Source organism: Saccopteryx leptura, chromosome 2 (assembly GCF_036850995.1).
Source record: "Saccopteryx leptura isolate mSacLep1 chromosome 2, mSacLep1_pri_phased_curated, whole genome shotgun sequence".
In the NCBI taxonomy this organism is placed as follows: Eukaryota; Metazoa; Chordata; class Mammalia; order Chiroptera; family Emballonuridae; genus Saccopteryx; species Saccopteryx leptura.
The window spans coordinates 74,699,964-74,719,038 of NC_089504.1; the positions used below are offsets into that span (position 1 = coordinate 74,699,964).

A 19,075-nucleotide genomic window follows, 5' to 3' on the forward strand; every position below is an offset into this window, starting at 1 on the left:
ACTTAACCTCAACTTAAGATATAAATCCAAAGCAAACCTAACAAGGGCAATCCTGACACTCTACTTCGCCAAATCAGAAGATTTAGTCAGCCTAGACTAAAAATGAATTAAGATTATATTGAGAGTGTCAGTCCTGAGTCAAGAAAACACTCACAGCCAGAACAGAGCAGGAAGATCACTCATTAACTAGCCAGCAATGCTACAGAGCTTTTGCAAGTCTGGGAAAACACGTTCCCAGTTATAAACCCCACTGCAAGTCAAGGCACTCTTTTTAAATGGGTGAGTTTTCTGTTTTTACCCATATCACCAATCCTGAAAAGAAACTCGGCTTCTCTGTTTATTATCTGCGTAACTCTCCATGTGTGAACTGGACAGGCCTTGCATCCTTTAAAGGTAATAGTATGGGCCAGTGCCTACAGTGATAGAGTCAGGGCTATAAGGAGTTAATGCCTCCTTTGTGAAAACAACCTTCAAGTTGCTTTTTAACAACAGGTTCCCACAATTATTAAATTCCTTTACCATGCTAGGTAACAGTTATGTATCACGAAGAAATACAACAGTGGACAATTCCGCAGCAGATATTTGTATCTCTTGAGACATGTGCATACACAAATTATAGCTGTGCAGGCCTGGCATGGTGTACTGAAGTCTATCTGCCCAAATCTGAAAAATCAATACATTATTTTTTGAACAATATCCTTAGCAAGTATCCATATTATTGTCAGGGTGAGTTTGAACATCCTAAAGGCATGCCAGAAAGAGGGCTACATACAGTTTGGTGGTTCCCAGACCGTGCACCGCACAGAGATCCTCATGTCCACTTAATCGCAGCATGCATCTCCACCCCTACTTCCTTCCCAATGGTATGTGGTCTTGAAAACACAAATGTTCATGTTTCCTGAAGCTGAGCTCCAAAGGAAAAGTCCCCTCCCAAGAGGCAGAGCTGCATGCTTTTGGTGCCCCTGAAACTGTTCACTATACAGTACAACATAACGTGACACCACAGTTAGCCACAGGAAAATAGCCCTTTTTCTTTTCACCTCTGATGTCATGTAACAGTTAAGACCCTAATTTGAGATCAACACGGAGAGCAAGGGTATCTGCAAATAAAGTATTCTAGGAAGAGTTTGTTAAACAGGACAACAAAATTGCAAGGCTAACTTACGGTGTCTAAATGTGTCCTCTGAATCTCATCTGGAAATAAACTCTATTATTTGGAGATTAGAAAATGACAGATGCTAATTATTTTTCAGAAATTCAACAATTTTCCTTGGTAGTTCTTCATCTTATGTAATCCTTTCTTCTCTCATTCTCTCCCCCTCCTCTCTCTGGCATTCTTCTCACACTCAAACACAAACACACACACACACACACACACACTCAGAGGAAGACATCCATTAATATTAAGAACAGTTTTCTGTAATGTTTTTCAGAATTTCTCAGGGGCTTAGGAGGGCTGCAGCCATGCCAAAATTACAAGCTTGCCTCTAGTCAGAAGGGATGTCTTTTCAAAGCCCAGCCCTCATTTTTCAGTCTGATGTAAGTAAATTTACCTCTGTGTGCTGAGCTGAGCAGCTTTTCTTTGTCGGTTTTTGTTTTTCTAATAGCTGCTGCTCTGGCAGAGCTATTCATTTCAAAGGGAAGTTAGAAGCATTCTTCACTCTTCCCCTTTTAGATTATTTGCAGTTACTGACTCTTCTGAAATCTTAGATTTGAACAGAAACCTAAAGCATAGCACCATTTTAAAACAGCAAATCACCAGCATTCCTGGGATCACATTTCTCTAGAACAAGTATTAAATATGAGGCACAAGAATTAAATCTAAAAAGGCTAAAATTCACAAAATTAGGAAGGATCATTTAAAAAGGGGGGGTCTATTCTATTCTGATAGCATGCTGAAGGATACTAATCATTTGGAAATGTTGTTTTAGCACCAGACAAGAGAGAATGAGGTTATGTCTGCTTTTTAGCTAACTTATTTCTTGAAGAAGTTGAATCAACTGTACCAAGGCAGTTAACTTTTGGAAATACTGTTAGGCAGCAAATAAGAGAGAGGAGTTCTGTTTGTTAGTTGATTTATTTCCTGAGAAAGTCACATCAACTGTCCCAGATCATTAATCTGATAAGATCGATGATAAAATTCCCAGGATGAACCATCACTACAAGTTCCAGAGGCCTCAGTTCCCAATGATGGACCTGGCTGTTGACCCCTCGGACAGAGTGCTCCAGGGACTGGCCCAGACCCTCTCTGAGTGCACAAAATTGGCAGACTTTCCACGTGTGCCATATTTTGAAATGAGGAATCCACATTTCATTACCTTTCTGGCCATCTCATTCTGACTTCTGTTTTATCAACCAATTCACCTGACTTCATAATGGCTTGGTGGTAAGTCAATTTCGAAGTCTTAGTCAGAGAAATAATAAAGCAATGTCAGTACAGTTGAGAATAAACAGCGAGAAAGAAGTCCATGGAGCCATGGTAAAAATAAATAAATATAAATAAATAATAACTCTCTGCCAGGCCGGGAGGACTCTCGTGACTTACCTCCTGAGTCATCCATTCACCTTGAAGAACAAGGAATGTGTAATCGTAAGTGAAAGCCTTATCACACACTGGGACTCAAGCCTTCAGTCTTCTAATTTCCTCACTGTACATATTTATCTGAAGGGCCGTGAGTGTGCTGCTACCATCCTACACTGCATACTAAGGGACTCATGCAAAATCCAGCCTGCATGCAGTAGGAGGGGAAAGACACTGCACTATCAGGGAAATTTTCGGATGGCACTACAGATAGATAAATAAAGCAGTGAGAATTAAGTTCTTCCCATCCTGTCCTCATCCCTTTTTGTGTTTTTTACATTTGTGTGCAAAACTCAGTAACCTTAATGTACCTAATCCTATTATGCCTAATGAAACCAAAAGATTAAAAGTTGTTCACGTTCCAATTCCACGAGTATACCTACCATAAACTCCCTTAAAACTAGGAAAAGGGAAAAAAAGAACTCACTCATAGCCGAAAATGAAGAATCTCTCAAATACAAACCACAGCTCAGTCAGTTATAAATTGGCATCTGTAACGTGAGGAGATATTCACAAAGAATTACATGGTAAGGTACTGTGCAGATGTATTTCTAAATTAAGTCAAAATTCTAAGTTTGCCAGACCAGGTGGTGGTGCAGAGAATAGAGCACTGACCTGGGACACTGAAGACCCAGGTTCGAAATCCCGAGGTTGCTGGTTTGAGCACGGGTTCATCGGCTTGAGTGTGGGCTCACCAGAATGAGTGTAGGATCTTAGATATGACCACATGGTCACTGGCTTGAGCCCAAAGGTCACTGGCTTGAAACTCAAGGTCACTGGCTTGACCAAGAGGTCACTGGCTCAGCTGGAATTCCCCAGTCAAGGCACACATGAGAAAGCAATCAATGAACAAATAAAGTGCCACAGCTATGAGTTGATGCTTCTCATCTCTCTCCTTTTCTGTCTCTCTCTCTCTTTCTTAAAAAAAAAAAAAAAGTCCTAAGTTTACCATACTCAACTTTTTAGTATGAGGTAAAGAGCCAAGAACTTGGTTTTCTGTGGATTTGAAGCATTTATAACGCAATGGGGGAAAAAAACATTGGGGGAAGCCCCAGTTCTCAACTACCTGTTGGACTGATTATACTTAATGGTTCTCAGCTATATATAAAATGGGAACAATATCTATCTCATCTAATTGAGATAAAATACTAAATAAGATACTATAAACAAAAGACAAAAGTGCTAAGTAATTTACAAACATAAAGTATGATTTAAACCCATTAATACAGAAATATGTTAACATAGTCGACATGCAATTATTGTTAAAGCAGTATGGCCTGAATTTAAAGGAATAGGGGGGAGATAAATGGCTGAGAAGGGCGGATTTGTAATATTTACTTTCCTCAGAGAAGGCTGACAGGTCTTATCTGTAGAGTCAGGGAGGCTTGGGGTCCATCCTGCCTTTGCCACCTCCTAGCTGTGTGACCTTCTGCAGCTTATCTACACTCTGGCCTCCTCATCTTTAAAGGAGGGGTAATAATCACTACTTTGTAAGGGAAGCTGGAATGTTTAAATAAAATACTACATATATAAGCACCTGACTTTTAAAAAAAGTGTTCACACAAGGCAAAGTGGACCACACCAAAGATTTCTTATGGACTGTTTGTCTTCCACATTGTTGGTAATATAATTTCATGCATGCAGTTAACCTTCTATCAATAAATATCTTCAAGTATTCTGGATTGAATTCAAAATACGGGCTTTTTAAAAAAAATTGCATCTTTTCCATATCAAACAGAAAACTAGCAAAGAAAAATATTTTTGTAAAAAGGTTAGGAAAGGATAATTTATCAGCTGAGGAAATTTCTTTATGGTGCTATGAAGAATGTTTTATTGTAATGAGTTACTATTTGTAACACAGCTGGGGAAAAAAATACCCTCAAAACACATTTTAAAAAACAAATAGGATATTGTAACCTTCCTAAAAGATGAACTACTTTTTATGTTGTATTTTGGGGAGTTTAAGTAACAAGACTGTACTTATCTTGAAAATAAAAGAGAAAGTAACTGCCCAATGAACAGCTTTATTTTTTTTGCTTTCTGCAATTCGGAAATCTGAAGGAAAGTCCCTAAACCCCCAAAACAAGTGTAATGCACATGGTCTGCTGGCAGCATTTACTTTCAACATCTCCAGGCAGTATGAGTGCATAGACGTGCGCACTTGCGCGTGCGCGCGCGCACACACACACAAATTTTTTAATCAATAAGTCATTTGGAAGAATCTCCAGAAGTGTGCCGGGGCATGTTTTTGGTGTTTTGCCAAATTATGAGCTTCTGTTTGTGGCTTTCAAATATGGATTAGACAGATGCACAAGCATGTACTGTTTGGCAAGTAGCGACAATGGTCTAGTCTGAATTTAGTAATTCAAGCTTTTCATTAGTTCTCTTAGGTGAAAGAAAGAATTAACAACAACTTGTTTGAGCTCTACCTTTATATCCCTTTGTCATCCATTCCTGCTCACTTGCCATAGACTAGAAGCCAGAGGAATTTCAGATGTCCTCTGCAGATACACCTAAAGCAAAGGCTTCAAACAAGGGGTTCAAATGTCAAGTACATTTAAACTGGAACCTGAACTTTTGTTCATTGTTATTCTAAGGCTATAACGCTGCTTTTTCAACTTCCTCAATGTATTTGAACATCCAGTTTGCCCTATTTTTTCTGACAGAAAGAACAAAGATAGAATTTACCTAAAGATGGAAAACGTCACTCGAAATTTCTGTGTTTCTCATGTCTTTAAATTAGCATACGTAAAAGTAGACTTCTACATGACAAAGTGCTTACAAAGATGTATCTGTCTCCTGTGGCTGTTCCCGGGAGAAACTATGTCCTTGCGTCTTACCATCCTCACTCTCAACTTCACAGGTCAGCTTCTTAAGACCATGAATTTTGGTGCTAAATTCAGAAACAACTCCAAGCAAAGTGAGCCCTACATCCAGTCACAACCATCCTGATGACCAGCATATCCTTCGAATTGGAACAAATCACTCTAGAGAAAACCAAGGAAAGTTCAACTGACATGTAATATTCGACATTTTCTTCTGTTTGTGGGTAAGAATAATCCTGATGGCCAACAGAAAAGTTCACAGGAACCAAGAAGTAAAAAAGATTAAATGCTGACAGTGGTCCATTGTTAATTGAGTCCCCTGTGTGAAGCTACAGAAAGATCAGTTTATACAGCTGCCGCTATTTGTCATAACATTGCTAACAAGATACATATGTTCTGTCCAAGTCCTGTTTTGGACCTCCAAAACTGAACAGACCAATGGTCTTGAACACAGGTAGGAATCAACAACACTGTGTGGAAGGTAGACCAGTGTATCCCCTCTGGTTGTCTCAGTGTCTGAGGAAAAAAAAAAGTGTGAGCCTCTGAGTGAGCCCAGCCTAGACCTTTTAGATTTGGGTGTTGGTGAGCAAAACAAACAAAAGTGAGCTAGGAGTTGGAGCAGGACCCTCCCTAGAAGAAGACTGAGGTGTAATGTTCGAACTGCTTAGTGGACTATGGAGACCTTTAACCCCCAGCATGGTTTATAAGTGGTGACTTTCTCTAAAGAAAGTAAAAAACTGGTACTGAGAGAAAATATTGCCAGTCAGGGCATGAAACTAACCACGTACATTTGTCCATTGTATTTTTCATCAGAAATCTGCTCTGCTTATAGACTTGTAGTGGTCGGCAAACCGCGGCCTGTGAGCCACATGAGGCTCAATCAGACTGAGGACATTTTTTAGCAAAGGCCAGCTTAAGAGTACCCTAATTAAGTTAATAACAATGGACCTACCTATATAGTGTAAGTTTAAAAAATCTGGCTCTCAAAAGAAATTTCAATTGTACTGTTGATATTTGGCTCTGTTGACTAATGAGTTTGCCGACCACTGGACTATAGGTAGGTACACAGAGGGGGGAAAAATGTGTTGACTAACTTTAAGAGATTTTCGGTAAAACATTAAGATAAGCTAACAACCAAAATAAATAAGCTCAATACAAAAACATTGTAAGTACTATGTATTAAGCAAAGTATTTCATATTCTCGGAAATTTTTCATTTTAGTGGAGAGGACAGGGAAAAATAAATATGCACGTCACTGTATTTACATACACATGCAGATCTATATGTGTATGTGTGTGTACAGAGAGACAAAGAGAGAAAGAGAGATGAGGAGGGAGAAGGTAAGTTAGAGGGAGAGAGAATAAACTTAGAGTTCACAAAGCCCTTTTACACACATTATCAAAATTTATCCTCTGGAGTTAATGCTAGTACCATTTTACAGGTGGTGAAACTAAAGATTAAGTCTCCGTAACTGATGATGGAACCAAGAACAGCCACAACTTCCTATCAGAGCCCCTGCTTCTTCTATGATAACAGGAGAATATTATGTCTAGTGATCACCATGATGAAAAAAATATCATACCTGAAAACTGGGAATCCTATTTTCAATGTGAATATATTCTCAAAGTTGCACCACTTCCCATTATCTCTCACACGAACATTATACCCAGGACATGATTGCGAAGATTGAGAGCTGACAGAAAACCCAAATAAGGAAAGCTGAGGTGAACAGGGATCAGACTGTCCCCATGGAGAAGGCAGGTCCAAGGACACTCCAAGGAAAGAGCTTTGAGGCAGAGCAGATGAAAATAACTTACTTCAGCAAACAAACCGTAAATTTAGTCTGATATAAGTTGCTCATCTACAACTCATTGCACCTAAGAAATTTTCTTAGATGAATATTTATAGGCTACCACATGTACAGCTTCTAGTCTGCATTTGCTCCTTCCATACACTCCTTTCATTCTCTTCCTCTCCAGTTCATTAGCCTGTTATGAGCTGGCTGAAGAGGCCATCCTGACCTCAATAGAAGGTACACTTACCATAAAGCTCCCAACTGTAAACAATGGTCTTATAAAAATAATGCAAATTCAAGAGCTAAGAATGGTGTTTAGATTCCTTTTGCATATTCCTCACCTAAAACATTCCTCCCCTCCCCACACCGTTTGTGCATTTGATTAAAGCCCTAAAATACACTTTCAACATAAGCAGTAGGATTGCTCTACTGGCAGCTGAAGTGCTTATGCCAACCCTATTAACTTGATCCAAAATGGTACTTCAACATGAAACACTTTGGAAATGACAGGTAGAACCAAGTATTTTTATTTCCCAGGAAGAGAAATCAATCTGAGTCCCGTATACCTAATTTAGTAGAAAGTCTGCTAAAGTGGTTAGTCCTATCCTGGATTAGTTTCACTGAATTAGTTTAAGAGCTGATCTAAATAACTGTTTAAGAAAACTGTCTATGTCCAAATACAGATTCCACCATTTATTCATCTTGTGATGCTGGACAGATACCTTTCTGTTTCTCAGTTTTCTCACATATAAACAGGAGTTAATAAAAGAGCTTGCCTCATAGGGTTAATGTAACAAATAGTTGAATATGTGAATAAACATTCCTGTATGTGCGCGTGCGTGCCCGCGCGCACGCACGCACACAAACACACACACACTCAAGTGCTTAAGAGTTCCAATATTCACCTGCCTCCTTCAAATCTTTACTCAGATGTCTCCTCAATAAGACCTACTGTAATCAATTTTAATACTTCAATCTTCTCTACCCTTGTGCCCCCATTTTATTTATTTTAAAACTAGACGTGAAACAGTGTTTCCCACAAGATCAAAGTTCCTGTGTTCAGTAGTCAGTTTATACTCTGCCTAAAGGAATGAGGCAATTCATTGGCTAGTCTCCTCTTGTAGCAAAGAAGGAGGCAATTCATTGGCTAGTCTCCTCTTGTAGCAAAGAATGAGGCAATTCATTGGCTAGTCTCCTCTTGTAGCAAACAGCTCACAAAGAATCCCATCCCTACACCAGTGTTAGGAAAGTTGGGGCCAAGAAGACAGCTCAGGATGGGTGCACAGGAGGTGTCTATGGTTCCTTGGAGGATGTCTCTTTTGTGAACAATGAAACACTCTCCTCAATAAATAGCAAAAGAGAAAAAATATTTCCTGAGACATAGAAGAAGGCCTGGGAAGGGGTAAAGACACAACTGATAGCAGTGGTTTCCCTCAAAGGAGGAGCAGGAATAGACAGCTATATTTTAGCTATATTTATTTTAGCTTTTACATTGAGAAACTTCGTGTCACTTGTAAACTAAATAATATTTAAAAGCCCAAATCTCCAGGATACAGAGCTATCCCTCATCCTACTCTGAAATGTGTGACAGAGAAAAAAAAAGTCATATATTTCTCAGTAAACATTCTAAAAGGCATTTGTAACATATCTAAGAAATAGAAAGATCAGTCAAATATAGAATCTAGTCCCTGAAAGTCTCTATGACATGCATGTAAACTGTTAAGATTTGTTTGCAAATATTCATTTACTCATTCTAACTTTTCCACTATGCACCTGACCTGTTTTTCAATCCAATACCAAAATATAAGCACTCAAAAAACCAAAAGTGTATATTGTTAGGCCAAATATCATAAATAGCTATAGATTACTAAAGGAAAAGCAAATATTTTATTTATTTTATTGTTCCACAAGCATATTTACATAAATTGAAAGTAAAACAGACAAAAATTAGAAGGTGCTTGAAAGTTACATATGTTTGAATAGAATTACTGCTATACTAATTCCAATGTTCATTTCACATCATACAAGACCCAAATGAAGTGAACACACATAGGTGAAAGAATGATTTTCTACATAAGTCACGTCTAGTTCCATGATTCAATACTAAATATTCTTCAATTACCTCTTTCAAACTATGGGTTCAAATAGATACTGTTTCAAAAGTAAAGATTCTCTTTTCTATTTTATATCATTGAGATTATTAAAAATATAAAAAGGCTTTCTTATCATTTTTCTGGCAAATATTACTAAGCTGCAATATTTCATATGCAAAACAACTTATGATGAGCCATACACTGCATTACTTCTTTTGGCACAATATGTAAGGTGAGTCAAAATGGGAAAGTGCACATATTTTTCTAGAAAAATAATTTTTACCCTCTCAAGTAATCACAAGAACAGCAAAAAAAATAAAACAAAAATCTGTATTGTAGTTGCTAACTTGAACCATGCCAATGAACATTCAAAAGATTAATCAAAGGCTTGACAGTTGTTAACAGTTCAACATGGTTCCCATAATTATCCAATTAAACATATAATGCAAATAGTAGAAGTCTTATGGGTTCCACAGAGCATGAATATCAGGCTGCTTCAGAAACTATTAACTGTAATGTACTGTCTGCTGAGTCAGAAGAAAGTGAAAGGGGAACGAACACATTTATAGAGGAAGGCAAGCGGAAGAAAAATAGAGTGGGGAGACACGTAACTCAACCACTCTTTATGTGGTCATATAAACACAACAGACAGTGGTAAAATCCAGAAAACAAAATTTAAGTAACAATTATTGTAAAACCAAAAGAATGCAAAGCAATGACTTTACCCTGTAATTCCTACTGGCTGCACTCTACCCACAGCATACTTCAACCACACTTTTCTAGCTCACTGCTAAGTTAGAAACATGGATGTAATTATACTTGCTGGCTTTTGACTCTGTCTATAAACCATGCAGAGATAAACTGCTATTAGTGAACATACCAACTCCATATAATTGTGTTTTGACATTATAGGTAAAAACAGTGAGAAGGAAAACTAACCACAGCAATTATAAACAGCATGCTCAAGGGCACATCAGGTCACTTATGACCTTGACTAAACTGCTGTAATCCCTAAACTGCATTTTCACACGTTCAGATGCACACACACGAACACCCCACACCTGTCTTTTTAGGAAAATAAATTTCGTAAACATAAAACTACTAAAGTTATACTCATAAATACTCCAAGGACTATAAAATATGCACTGTACATTCAAATATCTGTACTTTTTTTAAAAAATCTTATATTTTAAAAAGCCAAATGTAGATTTCAGAAAAAACATTTTGTGTTACGTGTTCATTCTAAAAATATTCTATTTTCTAGCTGTATTTACTGAAGGGAAAAGAAGAACTGAGAAAATCTGATTCCATATCAAAACTTCTATTACTGTATAAGCTGGGTTAAGGCTACATATTTGGAGAATAATTTTTAAATGCTTAAGTTTTATCCTGATAACATATTTCAATAATTATTCAACTATTTATTTCATTTTACTGTCTAAAGACAGAACTATTACTTTTTTCTCTTTTGATAGTTGCCAGTCTGCACCACCACTACCACCACCACCCAAGTGGTACCAAAGGGCATTAAGAGGGCAGTAAATTTTTAATAAATTGCTTATCATGATGCTCTGGAATACGGTGTAGTATTGTTTTCAATGACTTTTCCTCTAAAGCACACGTGATTTATACCATCAGCAACAGTACAAATGTGAAAATAACAATGTTATACTATATGTGGTGGCCCACTTTGCAAGGTCCAACTTATGTGTGACATGATTTATTTTATGAAATTATTCATAAAAGTGGCATAAACATAACCTTTAGAATGTATTAATGCCGTTAAAATAATCTCATATATTTGCATATTTCTCAACACTGTACCTAGTTTTGCTTTTTTAAGGTGATTTCCTTATTTGGTCTTCTCAATAAGCTGATCAGGAATGCAAAAGCATTCCCCTGTCCCCCCCTCCCCTTTTTTTTAACAGATCAGGAAACAGGTTCCTGAAGGTGCAGTAACTTGCCCAGAACCACAGAATTAATGGCAACCAGGCAACCAGGTGAGCTCCTTGTGCAGGGCTCCAGAGCCTGAATACTCAAGTTCAAATCCCTGCTGCTCCTCTTACCCACTGCTGTATTAACCTAGAAACTGCAGCGATGGCTTCCGTATCACGTGCTTATGAGGATTAAATGAGATATGCTATGTAAAGCACTTAATAAGCCTGGCATATAGTAAGTGCTTAATAAATATCAGATGTTATGGTTGTTATTATTGCTACTGTTATCACAGAGGTAGCTAAAACAATTCTGTCATAGTTAAAAAACTAAATAACCACATAGATATCAAGAGAGGAATCTTAAGACATCAATATCCAAAGATTAAAGTCTGGCACACTGTCTAAAAGAAAACTACCTGACACAACTAAATATCACTGTAATTCTTGACTGGGAGATCTTAGGAAATGAGCTGTATTGGTTGTTAAAGAGTTTTAAACAAAATACTCATTGATTTATGTCTTTCCACCAGTCACTAGATACAGGTTTAAGGAATTCGGACTAAATTGAGAAAAAAACTGTACAAATTAAAACTGGTAAATGGCAACAGTGAGCGAGTGTCTGAACCCACTTTATCTTGGGGATCAAAGTTCCCCTGTTTTAACTGCCACATTCCAGCCTGGACAGAATAGTTTCTGTGTAACTAACTGGCAAGTCTAGCATCTTGACTGAAAGTTCACAGTTAAGGGCTTTAACATAATGTCTTAGAGGACAATGGACTCCTCATTCTGAGCAAGAGCAATCCTGATAGTGTGCAGGGCTGCACGAACTCTAGTTAATCCAGCCTGAGCCTTTACTGTTCTTTTTACAAAACATCTTTGAAAGGAAATGGAAGGAACAGAAAGACAAAAGGATCTATAGTCATGTTTTGGGGCAAATATATAAAGTTGATAAATCTGACTGGTTTGTGCTGGCTTCCAGGAAAACTGGAGAAAGTTCTGTCGCTGTTTTTCATTGAGGGTCAGAACAGCAGTGTCTGTGGGACAAGGAACATTCAGGCAGGTAGAAAGAAGAAATATTTATACTGGACAGCAAAAAGAAGCCATATAATTATTTCTTCCTCTAGGTACAACCACACTGAGATTTGGTGATAGCTTTTTAACACTGCTTCACAAGCATATATTATAAAATGTAACTTACAGCACCTTAAAATTTTGTTTACTTAGAAAAGATTGAAAAACAGGCTATCAATGAAGATGTAGGCCCTGACTGGTTTGCTCAGTGGATAGAGCGTCAGCCCAGCATGCAGACATCCCAGGTTTGATCTCTGGTCAGGACACACTTGAGAAGCGATCATCTGCTTCGCTTCCCCTCTCTCTCTCCCATCTCTTTCTCTCCTCCTCTCACAGCCAGTGGCTCAGTTGGTTCAAGCATCAGCCTCAGGCACTGATGACAGCTGGATGATTCAAGCATTGGCCCCAGACAGGGGTTGCTGGATTCTGGTAGAGGTGCCTGTGCCCCTCCTCTCATTTAAAAATAATAAGTAAATGTAGTAGTGAAATTGGGACTATGAGTAAGAAGGGGTCAATCTGTAGAGATTTATTCAACATATTTAAGTTCAATTTCTTTAACCATTATATGATGATAATACCTACTTCTTTGGGTAACTGTAATGATTACATTAGGCATATAAGACATTCTCAACATGATGTGTTACTTTTATTATTATTACCAATTATTATTACCATAAAAATTAATCAGTAATTAAAGGGATCCTTGTGTTTCTAAAGAGAAAGGGGAGTCATTTTGGATCTTTTCATCACATTATCTTCCTCACTAACTTTCACTATCTCATAGAAGAAGGAAATCTATCCACTCAACCAAAATGTGAGTAAAACATAAAGGAATAAGGAGGAGGGGAGTTTCTATTCTGCAAGCCTTAAGATGATTTACAAATTTCATAACCTGTGATTTCAATACTCCACAAAGGAAGCACCCAAAATTCAAAAATAGTTCTGACTATTTAGAAAAATTTAACAAAGAAATTATTAGCGAAATAAAAATATATGTCCTTTTTCATGTATCTATTTTCTTCAAAAAACTGTCCTCCCATAAAAAACCCAGAGTACATTTACTCAGGTGTAAGCAGATGTCAATAAACCTGAGAAAATATCCCAACTTTTCTAACAAACAAAAAAGAAAAGATGAAGAAATAATAGTCTAAGACTTGTAAGGAAAATCATCAATTTAGCATGATGTGAGTGAAATAAGGGGGTTTTACCAAAAATCAATCATAAAGAACATGATGCTTATTGTTGAAGAGTTGGATTACTATGTATGGCCCTTGACTTGCTTAATCCTCTCTTTAAGGCTGTTTTATTTTCTCTATGTATCCTTTGTGGTCTACACAATAAACACATCCAATTTCAGGGTCTCATACAAAAGCACAATAGAATAGGAGGGAACAACAAATGAGAATGACTGATTAGTTCAGGAGAAAAGATTAACTTGGAAATCACTATCACTTTACTTTGTGGATCAGAATAAAACAAAATTGAAAGAAATTACTTACAAATCAAAGATAAAACATATGATTATTTCACTCCTTTTTAAAATGTGTAACTAAGTTAAAATAAGCTTATCCTTTTAATATGCAGAGATTATCCCTCACTGTGTAACGTTTTCTTTCGTTCCTTCTACCCTAATGTGGATAGAGTAACTTTTCCATCTAGAATTAGGGTTAAGAAAGAGCTCCAGAGACAAATTTGGACTCTGTCACTCAACTAGCTCAACCATGGAGTTCTCATTTATGAAAGGACAATATCTGCCTCACATGGTTATTGAAGGTTAAACAAGTCACACACAAATAAAACTCTCAAAAGAATACCCGATACATAGTTAAGTGCTCACTAAATGTTAGCTGGATGACTATATAATCAAAAGCATTGGGGCAAATGACTACGGCCCAGAAAATCTTACCCACCTTTACTCAAATTAGCTACTGAGAATCAGGTCACTATGTAAAGCCTTTTCCAAGTCATTAACTCATTTAGTCCTACAAAAAGCTTTTAAGATTGGTATTATTTCCATTTACCCAGAAGAAAAGGAGCATGAGGGACTTTAAAACACTCACTGAAAGTCATACATCTAAAAAGGATGTTTTTAAAACAAAGGTTTCGGACTCGGTACTCCTGTATGACACTGTTTTCATGGCTCCTTCCAGCAAGATCCCTCTCCCTGAGCGCCTAGTCACTTCCTCCAGGATAGTCACCCCTAAGACTAACATGTTAGTTGCAAAACTTGTAATAGATCTGCTGACTTCTGAGAAGTTGGAAAAAGTAATGGGTGTATCCCCAATGCCACATTCTATTCTTTCACTTGTTCCATTCATTGTAATCATCCTCACAACAGATACTCACTATTCCTCCAAGCTTCACTATGGTTCTTGATTTTCTCACTTCTGAATGGCACGGTGTCACTGCCGCTTAGAGCCCAGGGCAATGGCTCCAGTCAGGAGCAAGGCCAGAGTTCAGAAAGGCATCCTGACATGTTTCCAAGGTCCTGCAAGAAAAGCTACATGCTCCAAGATGCCACAGAGCATGCTTATTACTACCATATACAGCTTACAAAAATATTTTTGTCATACAGTGAAAAAAAATCACATTTGTTCATTCAGAATAATCCATTCTCAGGTCTCACCATTTTCTCAGAAACTGTCGCAAGTTTTCATAAGTCATTTCTTTTACATGATATTTGTAGAATCACTACCATTACTCTTTCCACAAAATATTTAGTATCTAATGGCAATGCTTTTCAGCAATGGCAAAAAAGAATAAACATCAAATAATTCTTTTTAAATTGTCTTTCCCTCCTGTAAAGTTAGTAAAATGTCTGTCTTCTCTATACATGTTGTAATTCCAGGGCTGAGCACAGTGCCACATACATGGTAAATACTCGGTGAATATTTGAATGACTGAGCAACTTGTTAGCAGACAGATAGAAGAATGGCTTTGAAATGTCATCATAAAATGGCAAACTGAGACAGATTTCCTTTTAAACTTCAGTGATCATAATCTTACTATATCTGCACATCATAATCAACAGTCACCTATACAATCAACTCTGTATATCTCCTTATGGGAAAGGGGAAGAGAAGTATAAAAAAAACAGAAAAGCTAAATCACTGCCCTCTAAGAACATATATTCACTTTTTATTTGTCTGAGGAGTCGGGAAAGCATAGAAGAACTGAGAATTTCACACACTAAATTCCATTCTACCTTCAGGAGATAAGCCTGGTGAGCTTTAAAGTTGAGAGCTACTTTAAAAGAGCTACAAAATATAGGGATAGTCAAAGGATTACCACAGTCTTCACTTTATATTATTTTTCTAATTATGAGGAAATAGGTATCATTTTAAAAAAGCAAAATATATTAGAAAAATCTATATATATTTTATTGTTGGGTATGTCACTGTATCAGTTCACTGCTTTTTGTAACAAAAGTACAAATTTGCATCCGATCTGATACTTTAGCCCAACAATAAAACACAACTTATTACACTGAAACAATTCTCTTTTTCTATTGAGTTTGGGACCCACACTTGATTTTTAAAATAATAATAGTGATGTAAACTGAATTCAGAATATTTTTAAAATATTTTTGCATAATATTCTGTTTTCCAGATTTTTTTAGCTGCCTATAGACTTATAGGCTCAATTCTAAAATATCTAAAACAAATTATTAGATATATGACACACAACAAATTCAAGATTATAACTATAAACAATACTAACACTAGAATAATATAAAACATTTTTAAACAATGTATATAGCATTACACTAAAATCTAAGAGCTAAGATATACATAAGAATTTAGATGTTAGAATTCAATGTTACTACCCACACTTTAAAAGAGAGAGATTAACCAATCAAAGCCATTTAGTATTGAGAATTTTAGCATTATTGGATTAAAGCTTCCCGTTAGATTTTCCTTTTACTAAAAAAATTTTTAAACAGAACACCAGCTCAAATTAGAAGTACAGTGCATCTGATTGCCAAATAGAGTTCGTTTATATAAGAGGTGGATTCTCGGTTATGTTTCATTTTGTTTTGTTTTGTTCTATAACCCCTGAGATAAACCTGCTTTAAGACTCACCTCCTCTATGTGACCTTTCCATTACAGTCCCTCAGGGTGTCCTCCCAGAGAGTTCAGCAAATCTAACTATATACAGCAGTTGGTGAGACTTAGTTGTATACTTGTTCCATTATCTTTGGCATTTTTCGTTCCAATATACACTGCAAGTTACCATTGTCCTCTGTTTTCTACTTGTAAATTATTTTGGAAGAAGCCACCTGTATTTTCACAATTTTTTCCCTAACTCCTTAAAATATTAAAGGTACTCAGCATGGTACTACTATTCAATAAATGTCCTTCTCAGTGATTTTCTTCCTTTTTCCCAAGTGTTATATTTTATCCTTGAAAAACATTTTAATAAACTCATATATCTACTTCCTTGACTATATGATGTACATAGAATCATAGTAGTAATCACATAAGAATCGATATACCATATATATGTACACACACACACACACACACACACACATTTTGTAAAACCTAAGGTTGTTGTTATTCAGTGACTACTGAGAAAAAACTGGCAACACCAAAAATTTTTAGGCACTTAAAGTACATCACCAATAAAAATAATTTTTAAGTTGTGTAACATGTTTTTAATAAACAAGACTAAACAGTCAAAACTGTTCTTCAGAGAATATAACCTTACAGAAAATACTGAGATACTTCTTCCAAACCTTTTGTGGGAACTATAATTCAGTGCTATTAGAGACATAAAGGAGAAAAAATATATATCACTATTGAAGTTCATGAAAAGGTTTGGATTTTAAAGTCTTGGTTTCCTGCATAAATACTATTGCCTCAAGTATCCCCTGCTAGCAACAGATATTGGGTATGTTCTCTTTTGTTTCTGATTATGTTTATGTCTGGAACTTCTTTACAACCCAAATAAAAGACCTTATAAAAATGAATAGTTGTAAAATATACTACATTCTAAGGAAAAAGTTATATAGGAATCCAGCATGTCTTTACATTCCTAGGAAAGGCTATTTCTTTAAGTCAACCAGAAACACTGAAGTGAGCATTATGATTTGCTGTTCTTCCACACTACTTATTTCTTCAAGGATTGATTTGAGACATTACAAAGCAACTACGATGCTGTATTTTATTTTTGGCTATATTAATATTTTTCTTCACACTTTTGGCAGAGTTTTGTCCCTAACTTAATCAATCTTCCAGAATCCTCAGCATGGGTGGTGAGCATTCAATGAACAGTTAAGTACTATTACCTACAATGTGCAGACACAGTACAGATTGCTGATTAAAATTCTTATCAATAATTGCAAACATCTTACAGAGAACCTACAATATGACAAGTACAGTGTTAAGCAACTCAAAAAGCACTTTCTCATTTCACCCTCACAACTGCCAAGCACAGTCAGCGCCTACTCCAGAGCTCAGAAAACTGAATCCTAGAAGACACAGAGTGAATAGTAAGTAAACAAATATCTGAACCTGGAGCTTGAATCCAGAATAAGCTCTATTGCTAATATGGGTATTATACTTCATATGGTCATATTCTACTCATTCTTAAAATTTCAAGTACAGGTACATATGAGGTGGGAATGACATTCTCTTTTAACGATGGAGAGACAAAAGAAAACAAAACAAGTCTCAGCAAAAACCAGATTTTCCCAGTTTGAGGAGCTTCCCTTGTATTATCTTGGTAACACTCATCTGATTTGTTCCTAGTGTTCTCTACTCAGTTTAAGTAATTTATACTCATTCATTCAAAAAATACGTATTACCTATTAAATAGAGCACCCCTGTAATATTTCCATTGATTTTGATGTTATGCACTTGCACAACACCCATCTTTTATTCATCTATTTTCCCATCTACAATTGTATCTTTTTACATGCTTTCAAAGTTTCCCAAACATAAACTATCAAGCTAGAAATTAACTACTAAAAGTAACTGATATTGAACTTTTTCTAATATTGCTAATAGCTTTACTTTAGCTTTCATCTCTGCTGTATTCAGTTATGCCTCGATATACATGAACACACTGCAGGACACTGATAAAACATAATTCACAGGTAAATGTTATAAAATAATTCTGACCTTAGCAAAAGGATTCATTTAAACTTTCCTTTTGGAATTTGAATTTCCTTGTGAATTAAATATGTTTTGTTTGCTAATAATTTAGCTAAGAAAAATTCTTAAAATTTTAAAAACATCTCTTAAATAAAATAAGATGTTTTTAAATGTGGATGTTTGTTTCAAACTTTAAAAAAGCAATTTTTTAAAACTAAGATGAGAGACATAGACAATGCAAAGGAAAATAGCAAAATAGTAATTATTAAACTAATCTGAAAACTGTAGAAATCCAGGAAGCAGAACTTAAGCCAACTCCTCATAACTGGTTCCATCCTTTCTTCCAATACCTAATGTTCAAAAAATAGTTTTTCTTACAAATTGATCTCAAACGTGACCTACAATGTTACTGGAAATCTGGCAGGACATTTTCAATGGATCCTTTCTGTTTCCAACCACCATCACTCCATAGTAGTTGACCATATTTAAATAGTATTTTCCATCCACTGAAGAAGAGAAAGGCATAGTTTTTTATGAACACCATGGCTGCACATCGACTTCAAAAGAATACATCCTATAAAAAGGTACAGAAGAAACTGGACTCTTGAGTCAACTCATCTCAATAGATCGCAAATGAGAATATAGGCTTTTCATCATGATTTTCCTTTTCATTCT

The 19,075-nt window shown here is 36.3% G+C and overlaps 1 protein-coding gene across 10 annotated transcripts in view; it reads right to left on the reverse strand.

Annotated features, from left to right (window-relative positions):
• Nucleotides 1-19,075, reverse strand: part of NFIB (nuclear factor I B) — a 240,223-nt gene that overhangs the window by 199,613 nt on the left and 21,535 nt on the right. The window lies entirely within an intron of this gene.